This window comes from Nymphaea colorata, chromosome 3 (genome assembly GCF_008831285.2).
Source record: "Nymphaea colorata isolate Beijing-Zhang1983 chromosome 3, ASM883128v2, whole genome shotgun sequence".
Classification (NCBI taxonomy): domain Eukaryota; kingdom Viridiplantae; phylum Streptophyta; class Magnoliopsida; order Nymphaeales; family Nymphaeaceae; genus Nymphaea; species Nymphaea colorata.
The window spans coordinates 9,135,128-9,149,241 of NC_045140.1; the positions used below are offsets into that span (position 1 = coordinate 9,135,128).

Here is a 14,114-nt window from a genome sequence, read left to right on the forward strand (position 1 = left end):
TCCGTGTTAATGGCACAAGAGAGGTGGGAACGAAACCCTACGCCTTCCTCCCAACACGCAATACAGCGGACCCACGAAGTGGTCTTAAGCAGGGGGACCAGCTTCACGCTTAGCCCTACACCTTAACAGGCCACAACATATAACATTCCATTTGCCAATTAATCAACTGAAAAAAGTTTAGTGATGGGTTTACCTCTTTTTTTTCATCCTAAAATATGAAAAGAAAAGCTAAATAGAACATTTGTACAATGGTATAAAGGTGAAGTTTGCTATGAAAATGACACGACTCAATCAATATGCCACTTATTAATATTGACCTAGTTAATATATAACATTATAACTGGTAATTCTTGTTATTTAGAGGACCAAATCATTTATGAGAATCAATCATAGACGACTGAAAGAAAAATAATGACAAAAAAATATAAACTAATACTTTATGGTGAAAATATCAATTATTTTTTTTTGTTTTTCTATTAATTATTCATAATGATGGATCAGATGTCCTGCATAAATGAGTTGAGTTACTCTTGATAGCCAATTAACAAAGTTACTAATCAAATTATATTTACATATCTATGTATATCTATATATATATTTTGAAGGTGTGAAATAACAAGGCCTCAGCTTTGTTAACGGAACGGAAAATTATTGTTTGATATTTTTTGAACTTAATTACTCAACATCCCTTAAAATTAACTAAAAAATAAAATCTTACAGACGACCTGACTTTCTCCTTATAAGTTACAGTGGTTTTTAAATATACACAAAAGATAGGTGCCGATCATAAATAAAGGGAAAAATGTTGGCTATATAAAGGTTTCGGCGTGGCGCAAAAGCCCACCCGTCCCACCGCGCTCTGCGAGTCTTCTAGTCTTTTCTGCTGCCGTCGTCCCTTGTTCTGCTTCATGTGGGAGCTCTTTCTGCTTACGGGAGCATTTTTTCCGTCTTTTCGATCTTCTACCGCTGGAGGTAAGGACTTCCTTCTCTGATTTTTCTTGCTTTGTTTATATAGCTTCGTTATATTGGCCCTTGGCCCACAGATAACGTGACTTCTTGTCGGCGGGATTCCGGTATGTGTTTGCCGTCTTGATTTTCAGGATTTCCTTCCGTTCTGTGCTTGGATCTGGAGAGGTTTCCAGGGAAAAGCGCGATTTCTTTGGAGTTTTTGGTTTTCTTTCTCCGATTGGTGAACATGTTATAGTTTTGGAAATAGCGTCATATCGTGTGATTTTGTAGGATTTTTAGCGTTCTCTTTTTGTTCCTCTTTTCCGTTGTTTCGCTGCCTCGTGGCAGGAGGCTTGCCGAGAAATCAGGAGTCTGCGGTTCATGTTTGGTCCGCCGATTGTTGAGGAGAAGGTATCGATTATCGGTTCAGTTCGACCATAGACTGGACATATCTCTCTCTCTCTATCTCTCTCCCCCGGCCCCCACCCCCGCCCCTCCAACCCGCGGGCCGTCCCCCCTCCCCCCACCAAAAGTATGGCCCTTTATTTGTTTGCTATTATTCAGTACCAGATCAACGTTATTCTCATCGAGATCTCTCCCGTTTTAGATCTGGTACGCCCAGGCTCAATGACGGGTGTCTGCTGTGATTTTATGTCGTAAATCACAAACTTTGCAGATCCTGAAGCTTGATCCATGAGGTTGTTTGTTTTGGTACAAAAATCGGCAAATATTTCTGATGCTTAGAATGTTTGTTCGATTTCCTGTTCTTCTTTATTCTATATATTTTTTCAATTTCTCGCGATTACGTTTTATGTATTTATTTATTGTGAATCACAAATTCTTCGGTTCTGTTGCGTTGTACTTACGCATATACACATCGTATGCAAATTACTCTAATTTTAACTTAAAAAAAAAGAATTTGTAAGTGAACCTCGACTCCCTGGGGGATCTTCGAGCAGTTTTCGGACTGCATTGTGGTCGTCTTGCCTCTTGGTTAGCATGCGAGAAGATACCTCCCTTTGGGGTTCCAACGGTAGATCTCTTACAAACTTGTGGTGATTCATCAGCAGCAAGCTCTCGCACCCTCGACTCCTTCGTTATGCATACCCGTGGAATGAACGGCCTTTTGATTTCGGTTGAGGCCTTCTTTATGTCCCGACTCTCTCTCTCCAACCATATACGCGCTCATACAGACGCTCACGCATGTGCGGTCTCGTGATATTGGTTTGGCAAGCCCCTATCGGACCACTATCTTGCTTCCTTCAGATATTTTTCCTTGTCGTTTATTTCTTTCATCTTGTAGATTGACTCAGTTTCTGGTTTTTCGTCGCCTCCATCCCTCCATGAGTTTGGAAGCAAATATTGCCATATTGGCTTGTTTTCAAGATTGTATTTCTCTTCTTCTTCCGTCATAATGGTTCTTTGAGGAGGCGCTCATGGTTTGTTCCTCTGTCCTCATGGTTTTAGCGTGCGGATTGTGTTTCTCTTCTTCTTCTGCAATGGTTCGTTGAGGAGGTGCTCATAGTTTTATTCCTCAGTCCTCATGCTTTTAGCATGGCGGAAGGATGCGTCCTGTGTCCTCATAAGATTTGTGTCAAAGAGGCGCGGATATTTTTTTCTTGCTTGGGAACGACGCTTTCTTTTGTTTTTAGGTACTAAATCGTCCCGGCTCTTCGTGACAGTGGTCCTCCCTCGGTTGGTGGTGTGCGTCAAATCAGGCTGAGGGAGGAACTCCCTCTCTCTCTCTCGCTCGCGCGCGCGCGCGTGTAGTATTGCGAGTTGCGACTGTGTATCACGCGATACCTTTGGTTTCATCTTTCCTGGTCTTCTGCTGCAGGTATCGATCGTTTGTTCCACTTTTCTGTGCTATAGCTGATCGTTGATTGACAACGAGAGAGAGCACGCTTGTCAGCATTCATGTGAAGTTACACGACTGTTTACATGCGTGCTCCTTCCCGTTGTCATCCTACTGAATCGCTTAAAGCATTTCTAGTGGTTGCAAAGATTGCGTCTGCCTGTCCATTCTCAACCTCAACTGTTTACGTGTGCAGGAAACACAGGTTCGTCTTCACTTTAAATGTGCGTTTTTTCTATTTCCTCTCTGTATAGTTTTTTCTCTTATAATGGTCACTAAGACATCAATTCTTTCCTATAATTGTGCATTTGAAAACTTGACGCTTTTTTTCAGAAAACCAAAGATGTTTGGTGGGTGGGGCGGAGGGTACTGTTAAATGAACCCATCTTACATGCAGTTGCCTAGGTTTTGTCATGTTAAGTCTCATGCGAAATATACTTGAAGGGGTATTTTGGAAATTGGAGCCACGAAATAGGAGGATCCTTGGCTCATTCTCAAGCTATAGAGGGGCTTACTTATTCCTTTTTAGTGAAATGACAAGACTTCGAGCTCGTGATCACCATGCTAGTGATCGCTGACAAGGAAAAAAAGAAAAAACTAGAAGGGTCTCATTTTATCCTTGACGTTACGTGCAGGACATCGTTTTGTCCTTTTTCTTTTTTGCTCGGGTTCACAGTTTCTCCTACAAGTAACTGTCGATTGTGACCGGGGAAGCTCATTTTCTTGCTATTGTAATTCAGGACTCGATTCTTTAGTTGGCACGTGGCGTATTTTTCCCTGTTAAGTACCATTGTCTATCATTTCTCTACTCATCTTTCTCGCCTTCTTCTATTCCGTTAGAATATACACATCAGATGTATTTCTTTGGAAGCTATTTTCCTACAGGGTTCTGCTTGTAGTTTAGCAGTTTCTCATTTTTCAAGTTATTTAGGGATATGAAACGGTGATACGATGCCTTCCTACATTGTCTGCATGTGATATGGATGGTCCTAAAGAGATGTGGTAGATTGCAAAGGATCTTTACTAGCATCTTATTCATAGGCAAGTCCGATGCTTCTCTCTGGCGCAGCTATTTCTTCGAGCTGTTCACGTTGATCACGGCAATTTACCTTTTGCTTTTTATGCCCTGTTCCTTTTCATCATGATTTTGTTTGACAGGATCAATAGCGTTCTTATTTTTTCTGATCTCATTTCTTTGGGTCCACTTGATCAGAAATTAGAGATTGAACAATTGGCCGGTTAGATGCTCCTGGATATTTAACTTGTATAATTGCCGTCATTAAAACAGCAAGTGCCACGATTTCCTATCTTAATTGTTGTCCAAAGGATGAAAGCCCTTTTATAGATTCTACTTTCATGGAATATTTGCCTTTTTGGCTTGAAAATAGATGACTAATTTTCAGTTTTCATATGATATTTTGTGTGTGTGTGTGTGTGTGTGAGAGAGAGAGAGAGAGAGAGAGAGAGAGAGAGAGAGAGCGCTTAAGTTTGTCCTTTTGTCATTTAAATACTTTTCTCAAGAATGATGTGGGCAATGTTTTTTCAGGATATTACTTGAAAGCTTTTTTCTTCATAAAATATCGGAAACTCAAAAAACTTAAAAATATACAGAACTTAAGTTTTTTTAAATAGTTTTTACAAAAACATTGATAAAAATAGCTACTAAATATTAAGCTAAGTCACACAGACACTTTAAAGTGACTGCTGCACTCGTGTCGACACGACTCAGTTGTGGGTGCGGCTCGGATTTGCACCCAATCTTTTTCGTCCATCTTGAGCACGCACCTGACTCGCATTTGACTCGAGTCAGGTGCGGTCAAACCACGTAAAGCTTATCTTCATCCTTTTTCAATGTTTTTTATTTTAAAAAATTTTAACGTTAAAAAAAATGATAATGTTTTTTATTTAAAAAAATTTTAACGTTAAAAAAGATGGTTTAGCATTTTTTTTTTCCATTTCTGTGTTCCGTCTTGGTTTTGTTGTTTTTTGTTTGTGTTTAATGTTTGTACATTGTAAGCAGGTTAATGCTTAATATGTTACATTCATATACACAATACATTATATAACTTATAAGTATGTAATACATAATATTCATTTATAATTTGTCCATAAAGTGTGTAGTGTAGAATGTATAGAATATAATGTATACTCTAAATTTCTTAGTATATATATATATATATATATATTATAATAATAAAGTTATAATAACAAATAAATATTTTCGCTGCACTGCCGCACCTAAATTTTTGAAGATGTGCCGCTCTGGCACCTGCACTGCACCCCGCACCAACGTGACATAGATATTAAGTAAACCGCAAAAATTTTAAATCACAATATGATATTTCAATTTTGTCTTTTTTTCTTCAAAATGTCATGATCTTTTCACATTGTTTAGTTCTTATTTATTCTTTAGTTTTTCGGTTTTTTCTTCTTATTTATGACAAGGGTTTGTTCTCTTTCGGATTAAGTGGTGTACACCATGCATGGGTCACCAAATGCTACTTGTTTTTGCTTTTGTGTCCCTTGCGATTGCATTTTATGCCAAAGTTTGGCCTTTTCTGAACGTATATTAATTTTGACATTGATCAATATTTATATTTGTTAGACAACATTGTCGACAGGACTCGAAAATTTTGGTAAAATCCTCTGGCAATTTCTTTCTTTTAAATCTAAGTGTGATTAAATTCTGCATGAAAATTTATACAAAAAGTTGTAAATATTGTAGGCAGTTGGGGGCCTGGTTTTGTTTTCTATCTTGGTACATCTGCTATCTTCACATTAAATTACATGATTTGGTTCAATTTACTTATTTATTTGGTATGCTGAATTTTATCTTTTATATTTTTTCCTTCATTGCCTGTTTAAGATTTTTTTGATATTCATGTCCTAGCCTAGCTTACTGATGGTCTATGAATTTTTGTTCTCTCTTTTTTTGAACTTCTACTTGAGCTATTTATTTTTCTCTTTTTGACTACTCGTGTATTATTTCTCGTATTTGAAACTTTCTGTTTTTGATTGTCAATCTTCTTTTCTTTCTTATTTTCCTGATTATTGCAAACAAAAATTGGTGTTATGCTTTGACTGTTTTCAACTTAAATTTCGATACTATTCTCAAGGCAAACTTCTATATAGCTATAAATACAATATTCAACATACTGTGGCACATATAATATCTGCATGCAAATAGGTCCATGGGAATTCAGCTGTACTCGACCTGATTCATGTATGTTCCTGGTTCTTTTGGATAAGCTAGTTCTTGAAGGGATTCTTCGTCATCTGTGGTTTATTTTTGGAACTTGTTGAATTTTTTGAAACTCTGTTCTCTGGTTTCTATTGTGTATGAAGCGGTATACTGGAATATTTGAAATGATTGGACCCTAACTCAGTATTAATATGTATATTAACGGCAATGAAAGATGCCTTCTTTTGCTTAGTTCAGAAGAGTCCATTTGAACTTTTTATTTTCCTACTCTTTATTGTGATACGTTAAAAGTCTCAAGACTTAAGGTTTGAGTTTTTTGCTTTCTGAGAAATTTCTTTTATTTTTTTTGTATGTATCCTGCTTTATATGATAAAATTATAAAAATTACAGCTACTTGACATATTGGTTTTTAAGTTTATTTCTTGCTCTGAAGTGAGGACCTTGGTAGTAAATGCAAGTGTCCTGGTAAATACGCTCTATATTGACCGTCTTTTACCTTGATAACAAGCAGAATCAATTCCATATTTTGCAGTAACAAGGAGCTAAGATAAAGTATTCAGATGCCAGCACGTGGACCCCTAAGCTGCCTCTCCCTTTTGTAGTTTACTGCGGTACCTTCACAAGGTATGGCATATCCATGTTTTATTTCAGATAAGGAACATGCTAACCTAACGTTATGACGTGTTGATGTTGGCTATATTTTTAGAAATTGCAGATATCTGATATGAGTTTTTGCCGAACTTAATTTTCTTTAAAATATTTGAAATGGCTCTACGACTGATGTGGGCAACAGCTTGAGTCTTGTCTTGATTAATTTCAATTGCTATATTATAATTAAGAGAAAATCTAATGACAAATTTCACATTTTACTAGTATTAGCAGCCAAAGACACAACGGTAGGCCAAGATAACTCGTCTATTATTATCTAACTTCTAACATGAGTACTGCCTGGAGAACACATTGGATTTTATTCCTCACATAATTTTCCACATCTGTCCGATTGGAGTTGGTATATAGCCTTAAACTTGCTGTGTTCTGGATGTGATATTTGAGGCAGTTGCAAAGATCTAGCGATTTTCATTTCTTCTGTTTTTTTTCTTTTTTTGCCTTTCAGGGATATAAATATACATGGTGGGACGGATGACAATTGACTTTTGTTTATGTCAGTTCATTTCTTGTTTCTTTCTTTTCCTCAACCTTCTCTTCTTTTGTTCTTCCTTGACTTCCTCCATCACCTACAAGTTGACCACTTTGTCTGTTTCCACAAATGCCACGTTCAGCACTTTTTCCAAATTGCTCTCTCTCTCTCTCTCTCTGTGTGTGTGTGTGTGTATCTACGTTCATATAACTACAGAAATATGAAAATCACAAAACATGAAATTGACAAGCTTTTTCAGCCATCTAACTAAGCAGATTTGGAGTTAGACGTGCTGGATCTGGTTTCAGGGTTTCAATTGTTAGAGCTCCGCCTGGTTTCTAATGCATATCAGATGCGAACTGCCACATAAATTCATGAAAAACTGCCAGCTATTATCCACCTTTTAGAATAGCTACTTTTTAGCAGTGATAACGTGGTTTACCAATACCATTTTGGCATTTCCAGGTTCAAAGATGGGTGTATAGAGAGAGTGAGAGGTGTGTCAGCATTTTAGCAGTCCAATCAATTTGATAGGGTGGCTCCTAGTGGCGGTTATGAGTTTTCGTCTTTCGTAGTTCCTATGATCTACTTCCGTTTCATCGTTATCCTTTCTGTGTGCGTGCGATGACAGTTTGGTCGTATTGAGCAGATGAGCACAGGGTTAGGTTGCTAGCTGTAAAGCTAGTCCTCTCTTGTTATGCAAGGATTTCTCCTTGTTGCAAAGGATGCTTCTCCTGTAGAAGTTGCTTGGTAAAAAGCTTTTATTTTTTGCCGCTTAAGAGCCTTGTGCGTTTTTTTTTCCCCTCTTTTATCTGTGTTAGTGCCTTAATGGGTAGCTTGTTCTCTTGATTCATCTGTTTATGATTGCTTTTTGGGTATAATACTGATTGTATTTAAAGCTTCTTTGAGCTTTATCCTGCATTTATAGTGCTCTAGTACTCATGCACACCCATCTAGTAGTAGAAATGGGAATGTAAAGGCGTTAGAACATCGTAGATTATAACTCATGGGACCAACAGCTTTTAGTTTGCGGTTTAAGGGATGATGAGATCAACCCAAGATTGAATGCATAATATATAGATTCAGCTTTTGGGCTCGACTTTATGTTCGCAGTAGATATGACTTTAGAACATACTTGTGTCAAATGTTAAGCCACATAAATGCTTCTCCTTATTTTCCTATCTACTACATCCTCCGTTGATTATGCTTGCTTGATTTCTGCTGCCAGTGGCTTCGAACTGTTGGATTGTATATGTCGTTTGGTGGTTTTCTTTACTGGAATAGAAGTCATGTCTCGCCGAGGTGTTAGGAGGGCTTCATTGGGTCTGCTACAAGGGTTACGTGAGAACCAGTAGAGGGCAAGGTCGTGATGCTTCCTGCTTTTGACCTTTTGGAGTACTTATCTGAGAGAGACTATAGTGGCTTTCTTGTTGGTGCATTTAATCCTCATCCAATTGCGGCGGTGATGAAGTTGGAATGTCATCGAGTTGAAGTAACGGAAGAACCAGTGGGGCTTGTACGGATAAATGAGTATAAAAGGATTTCAAGCGACAAATATTCTTGATGACGAGAAGTATCCCGTAGGGTGGTCTGAAGGTCCATGAAGATAGTTATTCCAGATAGAGGCAAGTAGAATGCATATTAGGATATGAAAAAAACCCAGAGAAGGCAATATGGGAGTCAGATATGAGGAAGCATTGTTATGGCTTCCTTCAATCTGGGGAACAAAGCAACATCCATGTATCCTACAATCTGCAAACTATGTATGTAAGACAATGTCATAGACCTACTTTACGAGAGTAAAATCCAGCCAAATACTGTGAGACAGTGGTAGAAGTGCTAAGTGTAGACAAAACGGATTTTCACTTCTGACCCGTTCAAACTTGAGGACTTCTTGGTAAGAGTCACCTCTGAATTGGGCGAGATATTTATTATGGGCTTAAAAAAGTGAAAGAAAAGGTTAAGAGTTGCTCATAAAGCTTAATCTTTTTGTCAGACAAATATTGCTTCATAATATACCTTATTGCTAAGGAATGAAGAAGACAAAAAACAGGAGCAAGGCACTTATTCTAACTTTAAGAGGTCAATCTGGTCTGAGGACCCAGTGTTAGACAACCTCCCTGATGAGCATATTGGACAAAGGGAAGCAGTCAAAAGAGGTTTAGTCGATGTTTATTACTAAGTCAGCATTCGATTGCACACCCTGATTTGAAGGGAAACCTTTACAAAGGGTGGAAGAGAAGAAATTTCATCTCATCCTAGAATGTGGCATGTTTGATGAATTAGCAGAAGTTCTAGTAGAGAAATTTTTAGGTGTTTGATAACTAAGTGAGGGAAGGAGAGGAAAACAATTGTAAATAAGCAACTGTTATAATTTTTTATTTATTTTTTAACTTGTTTTCAATAATCACACGATTTTCTTTATTTAATTTTATTTTAAATAAAAAATTGAAAAATAAGTTGGCAAGCCATACTTTTATTTTAAATATATTTGAAATCAAAAAATAAATTGGTGCGGGCCATTTTTTTATTTTAAATATACTTAAAATTATTTTAAATTACTTTCATTTCAAAGGAATCTTCATTTCAATGCATATTATCTACTTCACATTCTCACATAAAAAGGGAACACTGCAGCATTTAATCAAATAACGTGTTTATGATAAACCCCCTCATGATAAAAGTTGAACACGATATATCGGATCTGAGTGTCCAATTTGTGCAATTGAGAAACGAAAAACACATGCTATACCATCACACTACAAGACAGTATCCACCATCTATATCAGTCTGCCACTTAGGTGGCCCAGAACAATTTAGGTTGGTACCCAAAGAGTAGAAGCTGTCCTAATCCCTTACTTGCATTAGTCTAATCTTTCCAAAGAAAATAAATTTATTGCCCACAGTACCAACAAGTGAGTGGTGTCATCATTCACAAATTGGTCATCCACAAAGTAGGTTTTTCCCCTTTCTTTCTTATCTAGTCGTTTTTTCAACTTGTTGTATCAACCAAAATTTGATCACCAAAAGAGGATTAGGTTGTACATGAACCTTGTAAAAGAAAACAGGAGAAAAAGTTTATAAGCAACAACGCCCTTTCTCATGCATTTCAGCAAAGACATGGTGGACATTCCTGTGAACTCACCATGGGATGCAAAGAGAGAGGGGTTTTACCTCAGCAAATTCATGAGCACCCAGTGATCCAAGTCTGATTCATGGGTTCTCCAACTATTTCTATAACCTGTATTCATCACAGAAAATGATGCCTGCAGAATAGGAATGACAACAAAATTGCAGAAAGTAAGTACAGCTATATTATTGAAAGCATCTGCCTTTTGAAGAAGTGTAGGTTTGGAATGTGCCATGCTATGCAAACTTAATGATTCAATTTGCCAGTTATCACTTTACTACATGAGCATTTAGTGAAAAACTTTAAATTGTTGCTGGAATTGGACCGTGTGACCATGATAAAGGAACCATATGCCATCCATGACCATGAAACAGTACCAAGGTGGGGAACTTTTCCATAAGAAATTTTTTTTCTGTATCATAGGACTTCAATATCATTAACACATTTGAAAGTTGTACAGCATGGTAAAGGAGGCTATTCAACCAGCATGGTTGCATCTGAAAAGCGCTGATCGACTACTTTCAACTTTCCACATGAACTTATGGCTGCCGCATCTTTTTGACAATTTTCACCATCAAGAGAGGTGGCTTTTTATTATTTATGTGCATCAATATGAAAACTATTGGAGTGCCAATGTCAACATCTTATTATTCTACTACAAAAATAAGAAAGTATTATCAGCAGGTCAACCAAGGAAGAGCTAATTTTGCTAGTTAAGCTGAAATTACACATGTTCTCTCAATGAGCCCTCTAGTTGGAATTCCATTGAAAGTATCAGTTGCGGTTACTTTGAAAATGAGTTCATCAGGTTTGATATTCTTCTGAATGAGTAAAACATACCAAAGCTTCTAATGGCTTGAAGCAGTTAATGAAAAAGTATATGCTTTCCACAACTGCAATAACATTGTTGATTTGCTTGTTCGAGAAAGTTTACATTAGTAGAATGGGAACACGGTGAAATTTCTACTCTTGGAGTGAATTAACATCTTAATATCTAATTGGTCTTCAAGTTCTAGACCAGCAGCTATACTTGCTTACATGGGTCTCCCTCACTACTGAAGTGAGGACAGTAAAACATTTCACTATTTTTTCTTCTTTTGTTAGTCTTCCAACCAAGTGACAAAGTAAGGGGAAGGCGTAATAGACTTCCTGGATGTTACAGCCCAACCTTCTTAGGTTAGAAAGATCATAGGAGAAGGACTTCCTTTAGGGGCCCCAGGTAATATTGATGGTAAAACCTTAAGAGGTATAAAGGCCATGTACTCACAGATTGGTATGCTTATGGTTGTTGATTGGTTTACAGATTAGGTGAGCAAGATGTTAGAGATGCTTTTTCACATTCTGATCTCAAGATGTATATGTTGAACAACTTTCTAAAACAAGAGCTAGATGATCCTGATAGAAAGGTATGTAATTTTAAACTTATGTTTCAGAAAACAGTCTACTGCCTGGTTTCAGTTGAGATCAGCAAATTTTGTGTTAGTAATAGCCAAATTGATTGATTTCTAATGACAATGTAGGCAGTGACATTAACATGTTGTTATTTACATTGATGATATTGGAACAACTGTCATACATGACTGACATAAATTAATTGCACACATATTTTTAAGAAAAGTCTGTAAATGAAGGATTTAGAGATGGATGATATAGGTGTAGGAACTCACACGAGGATCTGATATCCCTTGTTTTGAAGGACTGTGGATGAAGGTTTAGGGCCTGTTCCTTGATCTGCATGTCCTCTGATCTCTGGGGGCCAGAAGGCATCCAAATGCTCTCTGGTTCTCTTTAATACAGAACTCAGTTGGATCCAAAACTGACAGACATTTGACAAACTCTACTTTAACGTGCTCTATTTTAACGTTGTAATAGACTACGCTGCAGTTTTTTAGTAAGTAATGGGAAAATCGATTTTGCTCAAGTGGAGGATGCTGAATCCAATGGGGGGAGGGAGAGAGAGAGAGAGAGTTTTTTTTTTCCTTAATTTTTCCATGCAAACAAACATAAAAAAATAATGAACGAAACATTTCATGCTTTTGCAAATAAGGGAAAATGAAAAATGGAACTCCTCTATGAAAATACACTGCAAGAAAAGCTTCTTAGGAAATGTTTCCATGGAAAACTTTTTTGCTTGCAGTCAAAGGGCGTTAATAAAAATATGCTATTGACTTCTGCTTAAGGAGAAGAAGATGAGCTATTTGTAAATTGTTTATCTACTTAGGTGCCAGTAGACAACAAAATGAAGTTTTGCAAACATAGATCTGAAGGCATGTACAAATATAACATGATCTTTGTCGGAGATATGTTTAGTATATCACGTTCTGGTTTTCTGTTGATGCAAGATTTTCTCAAAGATCACAAGTTTTTCTGATATCAGTTGATATAATTTTTTTTAAAGATTTTTTTGTGTGATATAAGCTTTTATCGTATAGTATGTTGCATTACTTGACCTGATATTTCATATCTATGAGCCTCAGCCTACTCTGGAGTATATAAATAAGTTCTATTTTGAAAAAGGGAAGCATGAAACATGAAGTATTACTTGACTGGCTGGAGGGATATTGTCCTGACATTGGGAAGTAGATATCTGGTATTATCTTTTTTCAGATGATTTTCATGTTCTAGGACAATTAGAAACGACATAGTAGCTTGATTTGGCATCTATATATAGCTCCAGTTTCATCGAACTTGCTTGGTTTGGACACTAATCAGACTTATTCATCGCCTTGAGTAAAAAATTTGGCACATATATCACATCTTGTGACACTGGCATAAGAATTCTGCTGTTCCTGTTTGTCATGAAAAGACACAATGATTGATTTGAGACTTTCTAATAGAGAAGGTGGACTATGTTGAAGCTCATTTTGTTGGAACAATGAATTGAGTTGCTAGCATTTTTGAACTACATTATAGATATATTTTTGTATCATATCTTGCAACGTTGCCATAATAATTTTCCTCCTTCCTGTTTGTCTTGGAAAGGCAAAGTACATAATGACAGATTTAACACTTTCTAATAGCGAAGGTAGAAGATATTGAAGCTCAATTTGTTGGGACAAAGAATCGAATTGCGGGAATGATTTGCACTAACCAGATTGTAGATGTATTTTCTTTCTATTTTTTTTTTCTTTATTTTAGCAGAGAAAAAATATTTATCTATGGTGGTATGAGCATGATATATATATATATATTCTCTTCCTAAAAGTGTTTGTACCACTCGCAGCTTAGTGCGATGAGATTAGGAGCTATGTCCTATCTTTAAGGTTCCAGATCCACCTTCACTCCTATTTACCTATGCTATTGCACATTTAAGAAATATATACTTAGCAGTTCATGTTAGTAAAACAAAGTGGGCCTTGAGATATAGGTTTGAATTTGTAAAGTCCATTCAGGGTATTATTTGGTTCATTTTTTTTCCCTCAATTTTGGTGATGAAAAATGAGAAAAAGCCTAATCATCGATTTTATCTTGACATGAATACCATGGATGTTAGTTTCGTGGTTTCCCATGTGTTGTTATGTTGCAAACTTCAACTCACTGAAGAAGATCTCTGTTAGTGCAATAAAAGGATGTTGCAGAAATTCCTATTTGCGCTCTTGTTGACTAAAATGGCCTACTTTCTCATGTTGAATGATTGGTTCCCGCTTTTTGATACTATGACCAAACACAACCATATTAGGTTCATCTGTTTTGAGAGCATCTATGCTTTGAGCGGGGTCATCATAGATTGAACCTATTCTTTAAGCTATTCAAATGTCAATGCACAATATGATTATTATTTTCTTTCTTTATTGTCTTTAAGTCAGACTGCACACCTCCAAGTTTTTCTCCTATCTCCCTC

The 14,114-nt window shown here is 36.8% G+C and overlaps 1 long non-coding RNA gene across 3 annotated transcripts; it reads left to right on the plus strand.

Annotated features, from left to right (window-relative positions):
* Window positions 1-843: 843 nt before the first annotated feature.
* On the plus strand, window positions 844-13,467 carry LOC116249545 (uncharacterized). Of its 3 annotated transcripts, XR_007572799.1 has the most exons (4): window positions 844-972; window positions 2,786-3,008; window positions 6,538-6,629; window positions 7,120-13,467. It is a non-coding gene; the product is annotated as an uncharacterized LOC116249545 (long non-coding RNA). The 3 variants fall into 3 exon arrangements; XR_004171215.2 differs by having other exon boundaries at window positions 6,538-13,467; XR_007572798.1 differs by lacking the exon at window positions 2,786-3,008 and having other exon boundaries at window positions 850-972; window positions 6,538-13,467.
* Window positions 13,468-14,114: the final 647 nt, after the last annotated feature.